Raw genomic sequence first — 13,497 nt, forward strand, 5'->3', positions numbered from 1 at the left:
CCCCTCCTGGGCCCATTTAAGAGCTGACTGCCAGTGGGGAAGGATCTCTTCTGGAGATCCACTCTACTGGAGTTTTGCAGCGAGCCCAGGACACAGGTAAGCTTTCTATCTATTCTCTTTTTGTTATTATAATCTGCTTTGCCAAACTCTCTTGTTTATTTCATAATTATAACATCTTTGTATTCATTGATTATACAGGCTCTATGATTTTGTTTCAGTGCATTGCAGCAAGGATGTGAACTGCTTTCTGACTTGGGTAGCATTGCCATTTGTCATTTTTGCTCTATACTGAGCTTTCACTCTATTCCATGTTGTGCAATTCACTGCATTGAAGACAGTGTCAAACCATAACTTGAATGTAAGCTTAGACCTGCAGCATGTAGCTGACAACTTGCATGTGGCTGCTACTTCTGCTGTTGTGGGTGTGGGGCTGTCATGCTTCCTGCTTTAGAAATCATTCTCATGATAGTCATACTGCTGAGATTTTTCATCATCTACATGTTTAAAAAAAAAAAAAAATCAGTGCACAACTGTTCATCAAGTCCTTAGTGAAAAAATACTGCTTTTCCCTAGAGTAAGTGAAATCTGTTTGGTAGCTTGATCTGTGTGCAGCATATTTAACTGCTTCATCCAAACTTTTCACAGACTAGCAATTTATTTTTGAAGTATAACAGTACTGGTGAACTATTACTACCTAGCTGCAGTCATTGTACATCTCCCTATTGCTGCATGTGTGAATTCTGTTTGCTTTCCAGATGGGCCAGACCACTTCTGTAGTGCCTCAATTGTGGATCCCTGCTAATGACATGCAGATCCCAAACCCTACTAAATTAACCATTAATCAAAAAAAAAAAATAGCCAACAAGCAAGTCTAAGAAGGAGCACCGTGTTATATGCTTCAGTGCAATTATACAAACTGGTGTGTTCTTGATGAACCTTTGCACGGGCTGCTCTGCTATGGGGAGGGGAGCTGTGGGTGTGCATGTGTTCACAGGAGCTCCTAGGAACCTACTGGCTAATAATGGGAATCTTTGTGGTTCTTTAAAGGGTGGAGAGGAAACGTGTTGGAAACCTGCATTAGTTAGCACACTAGGTCTACTGAGGAGCTGAGTGGCAAAGACTGGTGTGTGGCTGGGTGGGAATGTTAAATTCAGCCCCATAAAAAAGCTGCCCTTCCCTTACTCAGCCCTCTCTGCCACCAGAAGCTACCAGCTACCTGACAGTTTTGCCTGCTTATCTGCAATGTTCGGACTGGATTGGCTGACTGAGGGTTTTCCTTCAGCTAGGTTTTTTTGGATGTATTCTTGGCTACAGCGAAGCATTCAGTTTGTAATAGTTACAGGGGGAGTGATGTATTGTGACTCTAAAAGGTTGGAGGGGATGATAGAGAGCTGCTGCATGCTCCCTCTGTGCTGGCAGAGCTTGGGTATGCCGAGCAGAAGGACAGCTGCACCAATTTACTAGCTGCAGCTAGCATGGCTCCATTCAGTAGCAGAAGGGGACAAGGACTCCATCTGCTGCATCACCTTTTCAAGGCCTGTTTCCTCGCACTGCGTTGCTGGGGGTCAGCCATGCCAAGCAGCTTAGTGCTGCTGTGAGCCACCTCCTGTAACTTTGGCCCCTTTGGGATGAGGTGGCCCAGCATGCAGTGAGGAGATGGCATTTCCAGCTCTGCTTTATGCTTGGTTCCTGGACCTGAAAATGGAAATCTGTTCCAGCATCTTTTTAGATGGTATTAGAGGAGAGAGATTCTTCTATCTGTAACAAGCCTATGGTGCATGCTGGCTTTGGGTCTCCTTGGCAAAAAGCAGTAGGCTGGATGTATATGGTCTGCCTTTCCACTGTGGGGGAAAGGGGCTTAATTCCCCATGCTGTGCATCATATTGCAGAAGTCCTTCTAGGACAACCAGTGTTACAGCTTTTGTTGTGATTAAATTCTCCTATTCTCTAGACCTTAATCACAGAAGGTTCTCTGAGAGGCACCGTTCCCAGTGCTAGGAGGGAAAGTAGGTGATGTGTGTACTGAGCCTGCACCTGCTGTTCTCATTTTAGGAGGACACAGCCCAAGACTGGCTCTGGAGTGTAAAACAACTTGCCCAGCTTCTGCAATAACATTCCTGTGTAACTTCAGCAGTGAATGTGTGGTGTGGGTAATAATTAAGGGTAGGAGTAGCAGAAGTGAAGCTTTGTGTTACAAGAATACTGTTTTCTGCTGCAGGCAGTGCTTCAGTGTGGATGGGATGACCCATGTTGATTAGGCTTAAGGAAACTGCTTGCTTGTACCTCATTTAAGGAGATGTTTCAATCAGTGTCTCCCAAGACTTTCTGGGTCCTAAGGATAGGAACTGGGGACCATGGTGCTGTCCAGTTCAGAAAGTCTGGGTTATAGCTGCAGTGGTGCAGAATCTTCAGGACTTTGTCATCAGGAGCTCTGCCTGCTGGAAATGATCAAAACGAGCATCATTATTGTATTTTGCTACTTGGAACTTCCCAAGTTTGTAGTCTCAGGACAGCGTGTAAGCATCATTTGGTAGCTTTCAGAACATGATTTGAGAATCATTTTTTTGTTGTACTTCCTATTTCCCCTTTTCTGTTTAGCCTTGAGAAAAGAAGACTGAGAGGGGACCTGATCCAGGTTTATAAATATCTGAGGTGTGGCGGCCATAGCGGTGAGGCCAGGCTCTTTTCAGTGGTACGTGGAGACAGGACGAGGGGAAACGGACATCAGCTGCAGCACAGGAAGTTTCGCACGAATGTGCGTAAGAACTTCTTCACGGTGAGGTGACGGAGCACTGGAACAGGCTGCCCAGGGAGGTTGTGGAGTCTCCTTCTCTGCAGATATTCAAGTCTCGCCTGGACGCCTACCTGTGCGACCTGGTGTAGGGAACCTGCTTTGGCAGGGGGGTTGGTCTCGATGATCTCTACAGGTCCCTTCCAACCCCTACAATTCTGTGATTCTGTGATTTTTCCACTGGTCCAAAGCTTTTGGCAAGATAACTTCTACTGAATTCAAGGCAAATGAAGCTGCACACATCTTGGGAGGGAATGCTGCTTTGATGCTAGTTTAATCCTACTCTTTCTGCCTGTAGCTTATCGCTAGGATAGGAACTGAGAGTACAGAATTAATAGCAGATACGACCACAGGCTTATTAAAATCTATGAAGCCATGGGAACATGGGAAAGAACACACAAGAGCTGTATGAATAGGAAGATAAAGGGAGAAAGTTATTGCCCTGGCAATCCTATAAAGAAGAGCAGAGAAAAAATAGTTTAAAAATTGAACTAGATAATGAAGTGGTATCTAATGGCTCTGTGCAAAAGTGACTCTTCCTTTGAAACAATACATTTTTATAGTCCAACACAGAAAGCGAGGCAATGGCAAAGTGAGTTGATAGATTTCAAAAGGAATATTAATTAGGAACAATTCAAAAGTCTAGCCAAAAATCTATTTAAATTGATGCATTTCTAATGGAAATTCATCTGTCATGTGCTTCCCAAAAATAACTTTGTAAGATACTAAGTCTGTGTGTGCTCAAAGTAGACTTTGAACATCAGAAGAAATAAATAATCAAAGGAACTCACTCCAGAGTGGGCTGTGGCATGGGGCTGCTGCCTGTTGTGAGACTGTGCCTGAGCCAGGCTACCTAGGGCTGGGAAACAGAGCTGTTAGGAGGAGTTTATTGTATTGTGTCCTTCTCTAATGTTCTTAGTAGCTGATCCTTCTGGTAGTGGATACTCATACTTCTGTTGACTGTTAACATGTGGATAAGGCAAGTGGTATGCTAAGGACTGCAATGATTTACAGTGATTTTTGTTAAGCTGGCAGCTAACTTTTAGTCCTTGAGAAAGGAGGAGGTAGGGCTGGGAAGAACACAACCATGTGGCATTCAAAGAAAAGAGATGATTCTTGGGGCATTTGTGTATGGTTTGTGGCTGGGAGGGGAGGACTCAACAGTAGCCAATTTTCTGGTTACATGTTTGCCTCTTGCTTGGATTTCCAGTGGCCTTTAGTTAGCTACTGTATAGTATCCTTTTGTGTCACTTAGCTGTGTCCTAAGAGCTGTATTTGATTTGTGCCATCTTCACCAATTTATATGCCACTGCAGAAGCTGTGTTTATTGCCAGGTCATTTCAATCATGCAGAGCCTTTTTGCAAAACTATGGCATGTAGACTTCTGTGCACTTCCATTTTCATACATAGGGGCTGCTGCTTCTATATATTGAGGACCTTGAGGCATGCACCTATCTGCCAATGTTAAGTGCACTAATTTTGCTTTGCAGTGCAAGTATGAGACACTGTGAATGTTATAGCATGTCTGCGTGCTTGTAGAGATTTTGCAGAAAATGAGGCTTGTAAACCAAATGTGTTCAGTGTATTATGGTGTCCTTAAATTGTGCTGTTCTCTTCCCTTGGGACACAAGGCAAGTACGTGGCATAAAGGAGGCACCATGGTCGAAGAAAGCACCCAGCACATTCCTGGGGACACAGCAATGTCTTATGTGGAGCTAGACAGGTGGGCAGGTCAAGGAAGAGGGGTTTGGAAGCTGAGAGTTAAGCTCTGGCCAGCTGCATTGCAAGTAGCAGGCAACATTTGAAGTACAGTGGACAAGTGGGATGTGAGAAACCAGAACTCACAGGCACTGGGAATTGTTTGGCTCTTCAGTGCCACCTACACAAGAACTGGAATGTGTATTTTAATATATAGTTCCATTACAGTTGCAAGCACAAATTGTGAGGGGGGAGATGCATCTCAAGAACAACATATGTGTTATGCATCCATCTAAGTATACAAGCAAGGGATTAATGTCTATTTAACATAAGGCTAAAAGCTTGTACAGATGGTGAAAAGTTGGGCAACAGTATGTGTTGCTCATAGCATAGATCTATCTTGAATAAATGCCATCACCTAGCATTGCTTCTTATATGATGTTACCCATCAAATTCATCCTTAAGGTACTTGCAAAGCTGCTGAGCTGCTTCTTCAGCAAAGGTGTGCTTAGTGATGCCAGTGAGGGACACAGGCAGCTGTAGGGCATCTGGCACAGTGAGGCCCAACAGATTGATACATGGGTTTAGAAGGTATGAAATGTGCCTGGGAGTTCCAAAGGGGAAAGTGTGACTGGCATGCTGAAAAACTCATTGTGAGCATTTCAGAGCTGTGCGCTGACAGGTAATATGTGAAATCTCATACCACTCTGTGTGCATAATAAATATTATTAATGCTATTTGCAGACAGCACAAAAGAGACCCAAGGAGAGGACATGATTTGTCAAGAGTGAGAGCACTGAAACTGGACCTAAAACTTTCCAGTTTCATTTTGTTAGCATGACATGCCAAGACCTCCAGTCTTAGACATGTAATGGTGTGGACTGGGAGATGGTATGGGGATTTATGGAAAACATCAGCTGCCAATGACTTCATCTTCAGGCAGTTTGGTTTCAGAATTTTCTTCTGTGTCTGTTTGTGGTGGTTCTCTTGTCTTTAAGAATCTGATCTCTACTATCTGGAAGCATTTCTTACCTTTCAACCCTGTTGTTATTGAAGTCAAGTATTAGAAGCATGCTTTCCAGGAAATAACTTTTGCCTTGTTGATTGTATTGTAGCTCTGTGTTCCTCTGAAGCTTAGCCTGCTGTCTGCTTATGAACACAACTGATATCAAGGCTAAAATGAAATGTCCTTGTGTTCTGAGTGCTCCAGCTGCAGTGGGCTTGCTTGAAGACCTAAATGGATTTAATAGTAGGGTTTGCACAAGAGACTCTGTCAGTGGGAGGTTTTATCTCTAACAGAAAAAAGTACAGTGGGGATTTGTATTGATCTCTCTTAGTCATCAGAGTTATGGCCCCCAGTCATGAGCTAGAAAAGAAGCATTACCAGTCTTGCACGGTGGAGGTAACAAGAGAATTTCAATCGCTTGCCTGAAATTTCAAAGCAGTTCGACAGCAGAGGTTGCAGTTTACAGCCCTCCTGCTGTCCCTGTTGTGTTTGGTAGGCTCTGTGGCTTGCTGTACAGTGGGCAGGACAATACAGGAGGCTGGAAGAAGGCAGTGGGAAGAAAGGCTTTTGTCAAGGAAAAAGAGCTCCTAACATTCCAGAGGAAATGCTGTGTGTTTCTCCAGCTCTAGGGCTCTTTTCTGAAGGAAATTCAAGCACCCAAATCCAATCTGAGCAGCAGCCCTGGTAACACCTGGAGCTCACAAAATGAATGTTAGACCTTTTGGAACTCTTTCTAACTGGCCACCAAGGACAAGGTTTTAGTGTGGAGAGAATGGACACAGTATGTGGCTAAGGAACACCTGTGACTCGTCTTGCCAAACAGAGCCAGGTCAAGTGATTTAGATGGCAAACAAACCCCAGCTCCAATTGACAGCGCACTGCACAGCACTCCTCCCCGCTCGCCCCTGCTTGTTAATCCAGGGCTGTCCTTGGAGCCCCTCGCAGCACGGCAGTATGGAGCGGGTGTCAGGCGGGACTTCGGGGAGAAATAAGCGGGCAGCAGCCCGAACCCGTAGAGGTGAACGCGGGGGTCCGGCGGGAGGGAAGGGAAAGCCTGCGGGTGTTGAAGTCGCGGGAATGTGCTTCGAGCGGCGCTCTCCATCCCTCACTCTCCCTCGCTGTGAAAGCAGCGGTGCGAGGGCCCTCTGGGGAGGAGGGTGCTGAGGAAGGATGCGCGAGGAAGGCTGCTATCTGCGCGTGTCCCGGAGCTCGCGGCGCTGCGGCCGGTGGCCCGGCGCGGTGAGAGGGGAGCGGAGCTGTCCGCCGTAGCCGGTACTGAACCGCCGGCGCTGAACCCGCGCCCCGCGTCGCGGAGCTGCCAAGAGCAAGTTCCCGGCGGCGGGGAGCGGGACGGCTCCTGCGGAAAGGTAAGGAGGGAGCTCGCCGGGTTGCGGCGTCCCCGAGCGGGACACGGGGCCACCAGCGCTTCCTCGAGCGTGGGGAGGGTACGGTCCCCTTGAGCACCCCTGAGGGTCCCCAGTCCCACCCTGCAGGCGAAGTGCTAGAGCTCAGAAGCAGACAGATTCCCGGGTGGGATGGGAGCTGGCAGGGGCAGCACCGGCCTCGGGTGCTGGTGCTTGTCTCAGCTTGTCTGCTGAGAGATTTGGAGTATGCATGGGGTTGCTCCTCTTTATGCAGGTGTACTGGGTAGGTAACAAGAGGGAGGCAGAAAGCAGATGTGTATAAGCAATGGGGCAGGCAGCCCTGGCACAAGAAAACTCTGTAACCTATGGAATGATTTTGTGTGGGAGGTGCAGGGCTGTCTTTCTTCCCACTCTGCAATCTGTCCTTCAGATACTGAGCAATTGCTCAGCTGTACTTTTTGCTCTTCAGTTATTTATTTATTTATTTGGTGGCTTGCTTTATTTTCTAGGCAGGGGGCAGAATCTAAGCTTCTACCATGCCAGGAATGATTCCTGTCATTTACTACTGAAAGAGACTGGAGGTCGGCTGAGTTTTCAAGCCCATCAGGTTTCCTCCTCCTTTCTAAGAAAGGCTTTGACTTGTGGCCTGAAAAAAAGTAAGTGCCAAAGGTTGAAAAGGAATGTGGTTATTGCTCTTGCCCTTTTCAATACAGTGTATGAATTTTCAGGCTAACAGCAGGGGTGTGTGGGACCGTTTAGCCGTGCTCTCATACGCCCAAATGCCCAATATAAGTCTGCAATATAGGTTTAATCCTCAACCTTTCTATAAAAGCAAGAATGAGGTCTGGGTGCAGAATATGAGGGCTTCCCAATAAAGTACCTGTGGCAGCTTAATCTTAAATCTTAATCTCATTAAGAGAATAATTTATTAATTAAACTTAATCTCATTTTGAAGTCTGATTAAATTAAGGGGAAAAGAGCTCTCACAGTCAGTCTCAGTGCAATAGATTTTAAATCCAGCAGCAGCTTTGTATGCCCAGCGACTGTGTGGCTGAGCAGACTGGTCCTAAAGGGCTGCATCATGTGGCCAGGCAGCCCCAAGGAGATGTTCTTGTCTGAAAGCCCTCCCACAGGAGGCAGAAATCGAGTAATGATTGAGCATTCACATGACTTTTGAGCCTTTTTGAGCTGGAACAAAACTCCAGCAGTTGTTTCTTTCAGAAATGTGCGTGGATGCGTTTGGTACCCATGCTGATCATTCTGTGGTTGGTGACTGCTAAATGTGACAGCACAGGCACTGGGTTCTGTAAGCTTCCCTGTCACATACCCACCGGAAGGCAATTCCCAGACAATGCAATGTCTTAGTGCAGGTTGCTGGGGAGCACTTTAAACCAGAGCAATGTGTAGCATTGTCAGGGAGCAAGGAAAACCCCACTCTGCTTCAAGAAGACCCCTGTGGGCAAACTTGGGGCCAGGTCCCTGCACCCCACATAAATGGGCATGGACAATTTTCCACTTTCAGCACATCTGGAGAGAAAGAGCTTTATGACCTCCTGACGAAATGGGAAAGCCTGAAGGTTTTGCAGTAGTTTTTGTGCTGATCCTAGTTTAACTTGCCTGTGCGCTGTGCATAGCTGAGTTTATAGGATCTAGATTATTAATTATTTTCAGATACAAAAATGATAGCTCTCTGTATTCCTGTTGAACCCTATTCGCACATGATCTGTGTGTCAACAACTTCAGCATATCCATCAGTGCAAGGGATGTTTTTTAACCACTTTCTGTATGAGAGATGTGGTGCTTTATAAATAAGTCAAGTCTATCTCAAGCAATGTATCAGAAATAGAAGTTCATCGCCCCTGGATATTTGTTACTGTTTACCAGCTTAATCTCACAGGACCCCTGCAGCTCCCTGTTGTGCTATGAGATGGAGACCTGCCCATGTCTGAAGGAGATAGAACCTGCAGTGCCTGCAGGACTCTCTCCTTCCCTTGTTGCAGGGTGCACTCACTCTGAGGAGCAGGAACAATTCCTTCTAGACTGCATGAGGCTAAGCCCTGTTTTGTCACTAGCACAGCTGTGTGATATCGGTCTCCCCTTTCTCCCAGCAGCATGTCATATTCCAAGAGTGTGTTCTGCTGAAGCATCTCAGCCAGGCAGTGTACCTGTCCAGCTGCTTTCTCACATATGCTCTGGAGGAAGACAGAATTATGGCCTGGAGAAGAGCTGCAAATTATGAGAATTACAGGAATTAATTGCTCAGCCCTAAGTATTGTTTCCCATTAGGTTAACAAAAGGTGTTATTGTAATGGACAGTCACTCAGTCTGGTACTGGTGGGCGTAACTCACTTGTTCCTTTACTATGGGCACTCAGAGCCATCTAAAGAGCATAGGAGAGTGAAGGAGATGATTTTCACTGCACTTAGAAGCACTGAGCACCCATGGTGCTCTGTGAGTGGGTGCTCAGCAGCCTCTGCTCCTGCTGGGCTTGCTCTCTGTCCCAGATTTGCTCCCAGGACTCCCAGTCACCACTCAGCAGTTGAGGACATTTACTGAGATGTGCGCAGGGGTGGTCAGAGCTACAGGCAGTGCTGAAAGCATGGGTATGGGCAAGTGCTGTAACTCAGTGCCCAAACAGAGCTAACTACCAGCGTGATGTGCATTTATCCCAAATGCGTAGGCTTTTAATGTGCACATATAAAATGAGCTGCGGGAGCTTTGTCCATTTTTTAATGTGTTTCTGGCTAAGAAAGAATTGCTTTCTCAAGAAATTCCCAAGGGAAACTTAGAAATCAATGAATATGTGACAAAATCTCCTTCCTCCTTTCCATATCCATAATGTGGGCCCAATTACTTGGTTGGTTTTTAATAAATTTAGTCTTAGCATCAATTAAAATGCTTTGGCACAGAAGGAAGGGAGAAGTGGGCTTTGCAGGACATCCATCACAGAAAGCAGATGGAGACTGGATTTTTGTTAGCTGTGAAATTAAATATTTTGAAGCAGTTATGAATATGTGTCAGGGGGCTGTTCTCTCCCTGTCCTTGCATGTGTTAAAGAGAAGTAAAGCACGCATTTTCTTCACAAACCTTTTAGAAAGTGGCCTGAGAAAGGGAGAAACTGGGTTGCCAGGGAACTTTTCTAGTCATCGGTCTGGACTTATTGTCTAGTCTAATTGTTGAGACTGAAACATCAGAGGCTAACAAACAGGCACTGAAAGAACAAGGAGGGAGGGAAAAGGATCACTGTGAAGAATTTTTAAAAGCAGGGATTGCTCAGAGCTCTCAGATTTCTTTCCATATTTAACAAATTCTGCAGCATTCTGTCAGTTCCACCTGCTCCCTTCAGCTAGAGCTTCAGATCCTTGCCTGCGTTTTTGCAGCCAGCTGTCTCCCACTGAAGCCCAGATTCACTATTGCTGCTCCTTCTTAAGATAAAATGAGTCAGAAGACTTTAAACAAAGCTTGAGCATGCCCCACTGTTCTTCATGAATCATGGAATAATATGGAGAAGAGTTGAAGCCATGGACGAGATCTGACAGAAGGTAGAGAAAGACTGAGAGACCTGCTGTTGTTACATGAATGGGTGGAGTTCTTCGAACTGCACTATATCTCTTTCTCATCACCAAAATCCAATAAATGCACTGGGGAAGGAGGCTATTGCACTGTCCAGCTTCCTGAAAACTTCTGAGTTTAGCAATAAGATGGAATTGACGTTTAATTTAAAATCACATTTACTGGATACTCTTATTGTATTTGAATGCTGCTTTGCAGATGGGAAATGCAGTGCCTCCCTGCTCTTCTCTATGTTATGAGAGAGGGAAGATCTGATTTCTGGCATGCTCTACTTCCTCTGTGGTAAGGCCAGATACCTCTTACAGCTCTCCCCCAGCTGTGGGCAGCCCCAGTGCCTGCCAGAGTTGGTCAGGCTTCTTGCCACTCACTGTTGCTTCTGGAAGTATCCAGTTGTAATTGTGGGTTAGGGGGGCTGGACCCTGCCTTGGGTCCAGAGGTGAACGACGGGCAGGAAAAAGTTCCCCCTCCCCGTTGGGAGGATTTGGCATACCTGGATTGTGCTGTGGCTTAGCTGGAGCCTGCTACTGCTGCTGCAGAGCTGGAGCTGTCCCAGGGGCTTTGACAGGGTTTGGTGCCCATGCAGTGAGGGCTGAGCAGTAGATGGGCTGCAGATGCTGAGTGATGGAACTCCCAATCCTTCCCAGGGACAGCTTCTGTCTCAGTAACTGCTGTGCTCCATGTTCTGCTGGACATTGGAGTTGCGGAGGCAAGTGCTCTACTGCTCAACTGCTGAAATAATGCATATTGGTTAAAAACCCAAAGAAAAGTTGCAGTAAAATTCCTCACTTTGAGAAATTTTTTGTAAAGCAGGTTGTCAGAGGGATAATGGCAGCTTCAAAATGGTGGTGATGTGTCATGGGTTTCACCCAATCTCTTATGATTCCATATCCAGCTCTGCCACGAAGTAACTCGTGCAAACCATCTTGCGCAGGTGGGGATATTGCTGCTGTGCCACTTGTGCCCTTTAAACTCAGGTCAAGTGGAGGAAGCCCAGTTGCAGTGGCTGATCTCACACACACTGCACAATCGTTTAGAAAAAGCTAAGGGTACTTAGAAAGCATAGCTCGGAGCTCAGTTCTTTCCAAAAGATAAGCTCCTGAGCTGCAGATAATTACTAGTGCTCTCTTCTCTTTTTATGGCATCTTTTAGATTAGGCTGTAGAAACAGCCTGCATATGCTTTAAAGATTAAAATGAATGAGTGTTCCTTGGTGTGGCCAAGTTAAAAATAACAATGAAATGATCACAGTGGCTGGGAAAGCTGGAGGTGCTTGCTGTGAGTCAGTGCAGGGGCCAGGGTCTGATGGCAGGGCGGTGTCAGTCTGCCACTTGGGATGGTCACGTAGCTGCCCTAGGACACAGCACTGCTTGGGAGTGGTGGCAGGTTCCACCAGACTGACAGAACTTCAGTATCTGTAATTAGTAACATCTGCATCCTACATATTTTCTGGTTATTCTGCACTGAATAAAGAAGAAAAACATATCCTTGAACAAACTCACAGGTAAGGCCAAGTTAGGATGGGGCTGCTGGTCCTTGTGGAAAGAAGACTAGAGTCTCCTATTGTTCTGATATCATAGGAAAAGATCTAAGGTAACTGCAGGGCAATTGAGTAAGGAAGATGAAGCAACATACTTACACAAGAAAATGAAGAAATCCTAACTTGGAAATGGCTGGCGTAAGTAAATGCATTGATAAATATAGGAATCAGTCACTGAAATAATGGCAAAATTTTCTTCTACTGGCTCAAAAGTATGGAAGTTAGTGCATATTTTGTTGAAGGGAAGACAAACTTACCTTCATTCTAAGCTCTGACAAATCTAAGCTTCTTAAATTTCAGGATAGTTTCTTTTAATGAAAAGACCCAAGGTTTTCTTCGATTTATTTGCTTCGGAGCGATTTTATTCCTTCTAGCTGTATCAATTCATTGCTTCCATTTAATTTATAAAACCTACTCTCAGCATACGATCATGAGATGTCACGCTGTTACCGCTGACTGCCAACAGAGGGCAGTAACGATCACTTTACCTCGATGGAAATCGCAAATGCTTGACGTGCTGGTACAGACCTCGCTTCTTTTGCAGGTGCCTCGTTTCAGAATAATAGAAATTAGAGCATGTTTGCTATTTCAGTACGATTATGATATAGCACCATGCCTAGTGTAATAGCATCAGGAACATTAAACTCAAGTACAGCTCCTGCAGACAAGAGAACCTCCTGGTCTGGGCAGGAATAAGAATCTGCACAGGTCAGTGTCAGCCTGATGACAGCACAACTTTACCAGCTCCCCATTCTGCCTTGCACGTGTAAGTTCTCAGCTGGTACAGGACAAAAAAAAAAGACAAGACAGATAACACATGCTTGCCTGCAGCAGACAAACAAGTCTCAAAAGTTGGCGGCTTCAGTCCACTGGCACTGATAGCACAGAGATTCTCACTGAGCAGATTTTTTTAAACAGTCCTCATTGCACTGAACAAACATAATGCAGAACCTGAACACATATTCACACCCTTCACAGCACTGTAACTTGGATTTGTGCACCTTCCTTGATCTCTCTATTTTAAAACTGATGGGTAACTGAAATGTAATTAAATCCACTGTCATCTAGAAGGATGAAGGAAAAATACAGATCCTCTTCTAAAGAGAAAACCAAGCATTAATTCATTTCTGGTCTATACCAGAAGGGGATTTTGTGTCTCATTCAGACTTTGGCCAGTGTGTTTTCCAGCTCTAGGATGAGCACAGTTCTTCAAAATAACAGTAATAATAAGGAAAAACATGTCATAACATGTTATTCTGGAGAACTGCTTAGCACAGGTTTAGGATTCCAAAGTCTTTCATTTTCCCAGCTGGTAAGCAGTTGATTTAAAAAAAGCCTAATAACAAAACCAGACCAAAAATGACTCTTTCATATCTACATTAGATTTTTGTAGACTCCTTCTTCCCCATGTACACACTTAATTCATCAAACCAACAACAGGGAAAAAGTTGCTTTTGATTCCACTAGAACTCAAGAAGTCTGCTAGTGAGTTCCAGAGTGTTAGGAATGCTTCTTGAATTTAGGCAAAA

This window comes from Meleagris gallopavo, chromosome 22 (assembly GCF_000146605.3).
Source record: "Meleagris gallopavo isolate NT-WF06-2002-E0010 breed Aviagen turkey brand Nicholas breeding stock chromosome 22, Turkey_5.1, whole genome shotgun sequence".
In the NCBI taxonomy this organism is placed as follows: Eukaryota; Metazoa; Chordata; class Aves; order Galliformes; family Phasianidae; genus Meleagris; species Meleagris gallopavo.